Genomic DNA, 8,755 nt, shown 5'->3' on the forward strand with positions numbered 1-8,755 from the left:
AACGTAACACTATATAACGTTATACGTTATATGGTAATTCTATATAACGTTATACGTTATTACGTAATAGTATATATCGTTTTACGTTATATGGTAATGCTATATAACGTTATACGTTATAACGTATCACTATACAACGTTATACGTTATATGGCAATAGTATATATCGTTATACGTTATAACGTAACAATATATAACGTTATACGTTATATGGAAATACTATATAACGATATACGTTATTACGTAATAGTATATATCGTTATACGTTATAACGTAACAATATATAACGTTATACGTTATATGGAAATACTATATAACGATATACGTTATTAGGTAGTAGTATATATCGTTATACGTTATTACGTAATAGTATATAATGTTGTACTTTATATGGTAATACTGTATAACGTTATACGTTATAACGTATCACTATATAACGTTATACGTTATATGGTAATACTATATAACAATATACGTTATTACGTAATAGTATATATCGTTTTACGTTATATGGTAATACTATATATCGTTATACGTTATAACGTAACAATAAATAACGTTATACGTTATATGGAAATACTATATAACGATATACGTTATTACGTAACAATATATAACGTTATACGTTATATGGTAATACTATATAACAATATACGTTATTACGAAATAGTATATATCGTTTTACGTTATATGGTAATGCTATATAACGATATACGTTATAACGTAACACTAAATAACGTTATACGTTATATGGTAATACTGTATATCGTTATACGTTATAACGTAACAATATATAACGTTATACGTTATATGGTAATACTATATAACGATATACGTTATTACGTAATAGTATATATCGTTATACGTTATAACGTAACACTATATAACGTTATACGTTATATGGCAATTCTATATAACGTTATACGTTATTACGTAATAGTATATATCGTTTTACGTTATATGGTAATGCTATATAACGTTATACGTTATAACGTATCACTATACAACGATATGCGTTATATGGTAATAGTATATATCGTTATACGTTATAACGTAACAATATATAACGTTATACGTTATATGGAAATACTATATAACGATATACGTTATTACGTAATAGTATATATCGTTATACGTTATAACGTAACACTATATAACGTTATACGTTATATGGTAATACTATATATCGTTATACGTTATAACGTAACAATATATAACGTTATACGTTATATGGTAATACTATATAACAATATACGTTATTACGTAACACTATATAACGTTATACGTTATATGGTAATTCTATATAACGATATACGTTATTACGTAATTGTATATATCGCTATACGTTATAACGTATCACTATATAACGTTATACGTTATATGGTAATACTATATACCGTTATACGTTATAACGTAAGAATATATAACGTTATACGTTATATGGTAATACTATATAACAATATACGTTATTACGTAACACTATATAACGTTATACGTTATATGGTAATACTATATATCGTTATACGTTATAACGTAACAATATATAACGTTATACGCTATATGGTAATACTATATAACAATATACGTTATTACGTAACACTATATAACGTTATACGTTATAACGTAACACTATATAACGTTATACGTTATATGGTAATACTATATAACAATATACGTTATTGAGTAATAGTATATATCGTTTTACGTTATATGGTAATAGTATATATCGTTATACGTTATAACGTAACAATATATAACGTTATACGTTATATGGTAACACTATATAACGATATACGTTATTACGTAATAGTATATATCGTTATACGTTATAACGTAACAATATAAAACGTTATACGTTATATGGTAATACTATATAACGATATACGTTATTATGTAATAGTATATATCGTTATACGTTATAACGTAACACTATATAACGTTATACGTTATTACGTAATAGTATATATCGTTTTACGATATATGGAAATACTATATAACGTTATACGTTATACCGTAACAATATATAACGTTATACGTTATATGGTAATACTATATATCGTTATACGTTATAACGTAACAATATATAACGCTATACGTTATATGGTAATACTATATAACGATGTACGATATTACGTAATAGTATATATCGTTATACGTTATTACGTAATAGTATATAATGTTATACTTTATATGGTAATACTATATAACATTATACGTTATAACGTATCACTATATAACGTTATACGTTATATGGTAATACTATATAACAATATACGTTATTACGTAATAGTATATATCGTTATACGTTATAACGTAACAATATAAAACGTTATACGTTATATGGTAATACTATATAAGGATATACGTTATTATGTAATAGTATATATCGTTATACGTTATAACGTAACACTATATAACAATATACGTTATTACGTAATAGTATATATCGTTTTACGTTATATGGTAATACTATATATCGTTATACGTTATAACGTAACAATAAATAACGTTATACGTTATATGGAAATACTATATAACGATATACGTTATTACGTAACAATATATAACGTTATACGTTATATGGTAATACTATATAACAATATACGTTATTACGAAATAGTATATATCGTTTTACGTTATATGGTAATGCTATATAACGATATACGTTATAACGTAACACTAAATAACGTTATACGTTATATGGTAATACTGTATATCGTTATACGTTATAACGTAACAATATATAACGTTATACGTTATATGGTAATACTATATAACGATATACGTTATTACGTAATAGTATATATCGTTATACGTTATAACGTAACACTATATAACGTTATACGTTATATGGCAATTCTATATAACGTTATACGTTATTACGTAATAGTATATATCGTTTTACGTTATATGGTAATGCTATATAACGTTATACGTTATAACGTATCACTATACAACGATATGCGTTATATGGTAATAGTATATATCGTTATACGTTATAACGTAACAATATATAACGTTATACGTTATATGGAAATACTATATAACGATATACGTTATTACGTAATAGTATATATCGTTATACGTTATAACGTAACACTATATAACGTTATACGTTATATGGTAATACTATATATCGTTATACGTTATAACGTAAGAATATATAACGTTATACGTTATATGGTAATACTATATAACAATATACGTTATTACGTAACACTATATAACGTTATACGTTATATGGTAATACTATATATCGTTATACGTTATAACGTAACAATATATAACGTTATACGCTATATGGTAATACTATATAACAATATACGTTATTACGTAACACTATATAACGTTATACGTTATAACGTATCACTATATAACGTTATACGTTATATGGTAATACTATATAACAATATACGTTATTACGTAATAGTATAAATCGTTTTACGTTATATGGTAATAGTATATATCGTTATACGTTATAACGTAACAATATATAACGTTATACGTTATATGGTAACACTATATAACGATATACGTTATTACGTAATAGTATATATCGTTATACGTTATAACGTAACAATATAAAACGTTATACGTTATATGGTAATACTATATAACGATATACGTTATTATGTAATAGTATATATCGTTATACGTTATAACGTAACACTATATAACGTTATACGTTATATGGTAATACTATATAACGATGTACGATATTACGTAATAGTATATATCGTTATACGTTATTACGTAATAGTATATAATGTTATACGTTATAACGTAACACTATATAACGTTATACGTTATATGGTAATTCTATATAACGTTATACGTTATTACGTAATAGTATATATCGTTTTCCGTTATATGGTAATACTATATATCGTTATACGTTATAACGTAACAATATATAACGTTATACGTTATATGGTAATTCTATATAACGTTATACGTTATTACGTAATAGTATATATCGTTTTACGTTATATGGTAATAATATATATCGTTATACGTTATAACGTAACAATATATAACGTTATACGTTATATGGAAATACTATATAACGATATACGTTATTATGTAATAGTATATATCGTTTTACGATACATGGAAATGCTATATAACGTTATACGTTATACCGTAACAATATATAACGTTATACGTTATATGGTAATTCTATATAACGTTATACGTTATATGGTAATACTATATAACAATATACGTTATAACGTAATAGTATATATCGTTTTACGTTATATGGTAATACTATATATCGTTATACGTTATAACGTAACAATATAAAATGTTATACGTTATATGGTAATTCTATATAACGTTATACGTTATTACGTAATAGTATATATCGTTTTACGTTATATGGTAATACTATATATCGTTATACGTTATAGCGTAACAATATATAACGCTATACGTTATATGGTAAAACTATATAACGATGTACGATATTACGTAATAGTATATATCGTTATACGTTATTACGTAATAGTATATAATGTTATACTTTATATGGTAATACTATATAACATTATACGTTATAACGTATCACTATATAACGTTATACGTTATATGGTAATACTATATAACAATATACGTTATTACGTAATAGTATATATCGTTATACGTTATAACGTAACACTATATAACGTTATACGTTATATGGTAATTCTATATAACGTTATACGTTATTACGTAATAGTATATATCGTTTTCCGTTATATGGTAATACTATATATCGTTATACGTTATAACGTAACAATATATAACGTTATACGTTATATGGTAATTCTATATAACGTTATACGTTATTACGTAATAGTATATATCGTGTTACGTTATATGGTAATAATATATATCGTTATACGTTATAACGTAACAATATATAACGTTATACGTTATATGGAAATACTATATAACGATATACGTTATTAGGTAGTAGTATATATCGTTATACGTTATTACGTAATAGTATATAATGTTGTACTTTATATGGTAATACTGTATAACGTTATACGTTATAACGTATCACTATATAACGTTATACGTTATATGGTAATACTATATAACAATATACGTTATAACGTAATAGTATATATCGTTTTACGTTATATGGTAATACTATATATCGTTATACGTTATAACGTAACACTATATAACGTTATACGTTATATGGTAATTCTATATTAACATTATACGTTATTACGTAATAGTATAATCGTTATACGTTATAACGTAACAATATATAACGTTATACGTTATATGGTAATACTATATAACAATATACGTTATTACGTAATAGTATATATCGTTATACGTTATAACATAACACTATATATCGTTTTACGATATATGGTAATGCTACATAACGTTATACGTTATTACGTAATAGTATATATCGTTATACGTTATAACGTAACACTATATAACGTTATACGTTATATGGTAATTCTATATAACGTTATACGTTATTACGTAATAGTATATATCGTTTTACGTTATATGGTAATGCTATATAACGTTATAAGTTATAACGTAACACTATATAACGTTATACGTTATATGGTAATAGTATATATCGTTATACGTTATAACGTAACAATATATAACGTTATACGTTATATGGTAACACTATATAACGATATACGTTATTACGTAATAGTATATATCGTTATACGTTATAACGTAACAATATATAACGTTATACGTTATATGGTAATACTATATAACGATATACGTTATTATGTAATAGTATATATCGTTATACGTTATAACGTAACACTATATAACGTTATACGTTATTACGTAATAGTATATATCGTTTTACGATATATGGAAATGCTATATAACGTTATACGTTATACCGTAACAATATATAACGTTATACGTTATATGGTAATACTATAAATCGTTATACGTTATAACGTAACAATATATAACGCTATACGTTATATGGTAATACTATATAACGATGTACGATATTACGTAATAGTATATATCGTTATACGTTATTACGTAATAGTATATAATGTTATACTTTATATGGTAATACTATATAACATTATACGTTATAACGTATCACTATATAACGTTATACGTTATATGGTAATACTATATAACAATATACGTTATTACGTAATAGTATATATCGTTATACGTTATAACGTAACACTATATAACGTTATACGTTATATGGTAATTCTATATAACGTTATACGTTATTACGTAATAGTATATATCGTTTTCCGTTATATGGTAATACTATATATCGTTATACGTTATAACGTAACAATATATAACGTTATACGTTATATGGTAATTCTATATAACGTTATACGTTATTACGTAATAGTATATATCGTTTTACGTTATATGGTAATACTATATAACAATATACGTTATTACGAAATAGTATATATCGTTTTACGTTATATGGTAATGCTATATAACGATATACGTTATAACGTAACACTAAATAACGTTATACGTTATATGGTAATACTGTATATCGTTATACGTTATAACGTAACAATATATAACGTTATACGTTATATGGTAATACTATATAACGATATACGTTATTACGTAATAGTATATATCGTTATACGTTATAACGTAACACTATATAACGTTATACGTTATATGGTAATTCTATATAACGTTATACGTTATTACGTAATAGTATATATCGTTTTACGTTATATGGTAATGCTATATAACGTTATACGTTATAACGTATCACTATACAACGTTATGCGTTATATGGTAATAGTATATATCGTTATACGTTATAACGTAACAATATATAACGTTATACGTTATATGGCAATACTGCATAACGATATACGTTATTACGTAATGGTATATATCGTTATATGTTATAACGTAACAATATATAACGTTATACGTTATACGGTAATACTATATAACGATATACGTTATTACGTAATAGTATATATCGTTATACGTTATAACGTAACACTGTATAACGTTATACGTTATATGGTATTTCTATATAACGTTATACGTTATTACGTAATAGTATATATCGTTTTTCGTTATATGGTAATGCTATATAACGTTATACGTTATAACGTAACACTATACAACGTTATAAGTTATATGGTAATAGTATATATCGTTATACGTTATAACGTAACAATATATAACGTTATACGTTATATGGTAATAGTATATATCGTTATACGTTATAACGTAACAATATATAAAGTTATACGTTATATGGTAATACCATATAACGATATAGGTTATTACGTAATAGTATATATCGTTATACGTTATAGCGTAACGCTATATATCGTTTTACGGTATATGGTAATGCTATATAACGTTATACGTTATATCGTAGCAATATATAACGTTATACGTTATATGGTAATACTATATATCGTTATACATTATAACGTAACAATATATAACGTTATACGTTATATGGTAATAGTATATATCGTTATACGTTATAACGTAACAATATATAACGTTATACGTTATATGGTAATAGTATATATCGTTGTACGTTATAACGTAACAATATATAACGTTATACGTTATTACGTAATAGTATATATCGTTATACGTTATAACATAACACTATATATCGTTTTACGATATATGGTAATGCTACATGACGTTATACGTTATTACGTAATAGTATATATCGTTATACGTTATAACATAACACTATATATCGTTTTACGATGTATGGTAATGCTACATAACGTTATACGTTATTACGTAATAGTATATATCGTTATACGTTATAACGTAACACTATATAACGTTATACGTTATATGGTAATTCTATATAACTTTATACGTTATTACGTAATAGTATATATCGTTTTACGTTATATGGTAATGCTATATAACGTTATAAGTTATAACGTAACACTATATAACGTTATACGTTATATGGTAATAGTATATATCGTTATACGTTATAACGAAACAATATATAACGCTATACGTTATATGGTAACACTATATAACGATATACGTTATTACGTAATAGTATATATCGTCATACGTTATAACGTAACAATATATAACGTTATACGTTATATGGTAATACTATATAACGATATACGTTATTATGTAATAGTATATATCGTTATACGTTATAACGTAACACTATATAACGTTATACGTTATTACGTAATAGTATATATCGTTTTACGATATATGGAAATGCTATATAACGTTATACGTTATACCGTAACAATATATAACGTTATACGTTATATGGTAATACTATATATCGTTAGACGGTATAACGTAACAATATATAACGCTATACGTTATATGGTAATACTATATAACGATGTACGATATTACGTAATAGTATATATCGTTATACGTTATTACGTAATAGTATATAACGTTATACTTTATATGGTAATACTATATAACATTATACGTTATAACGTATCACTATATGACGTTATACGTTATATGGTAATACTATATAACGATATACGTTATTATGTAATAGTATATATCGTTATACGTTATAACGTAACACTATATAACGTTATACGTTATTACGTAATAGTATATATCGTTTTACGATATATGGAAATGCTATATAACGTTATACGTTATACCGTAACAATATATAACGTTATACGTTATATGGCAATACTATATATCGTTATACGTTATAACGTAACAATATATAACGCTATACGTTATATGGTAATACTATATAACGATGTAC

Source organism: Bombus affinis, unplaced genomic scaffold, assembly GCF_024516045.1.
Source record: "Bombus affinis isolate iyBomAffi1 unplaced genomic scaffold, iyBomAffi1.2 ctg00000140.1, whole genome shotgun sequence".
Taxonomy (NCBI): domain Eukaryota; kingdom Metazoa; phylum Arthropoda; class Insecta; order Hymenoptera; family Apidae; genus Bombus; species Bombus affinis.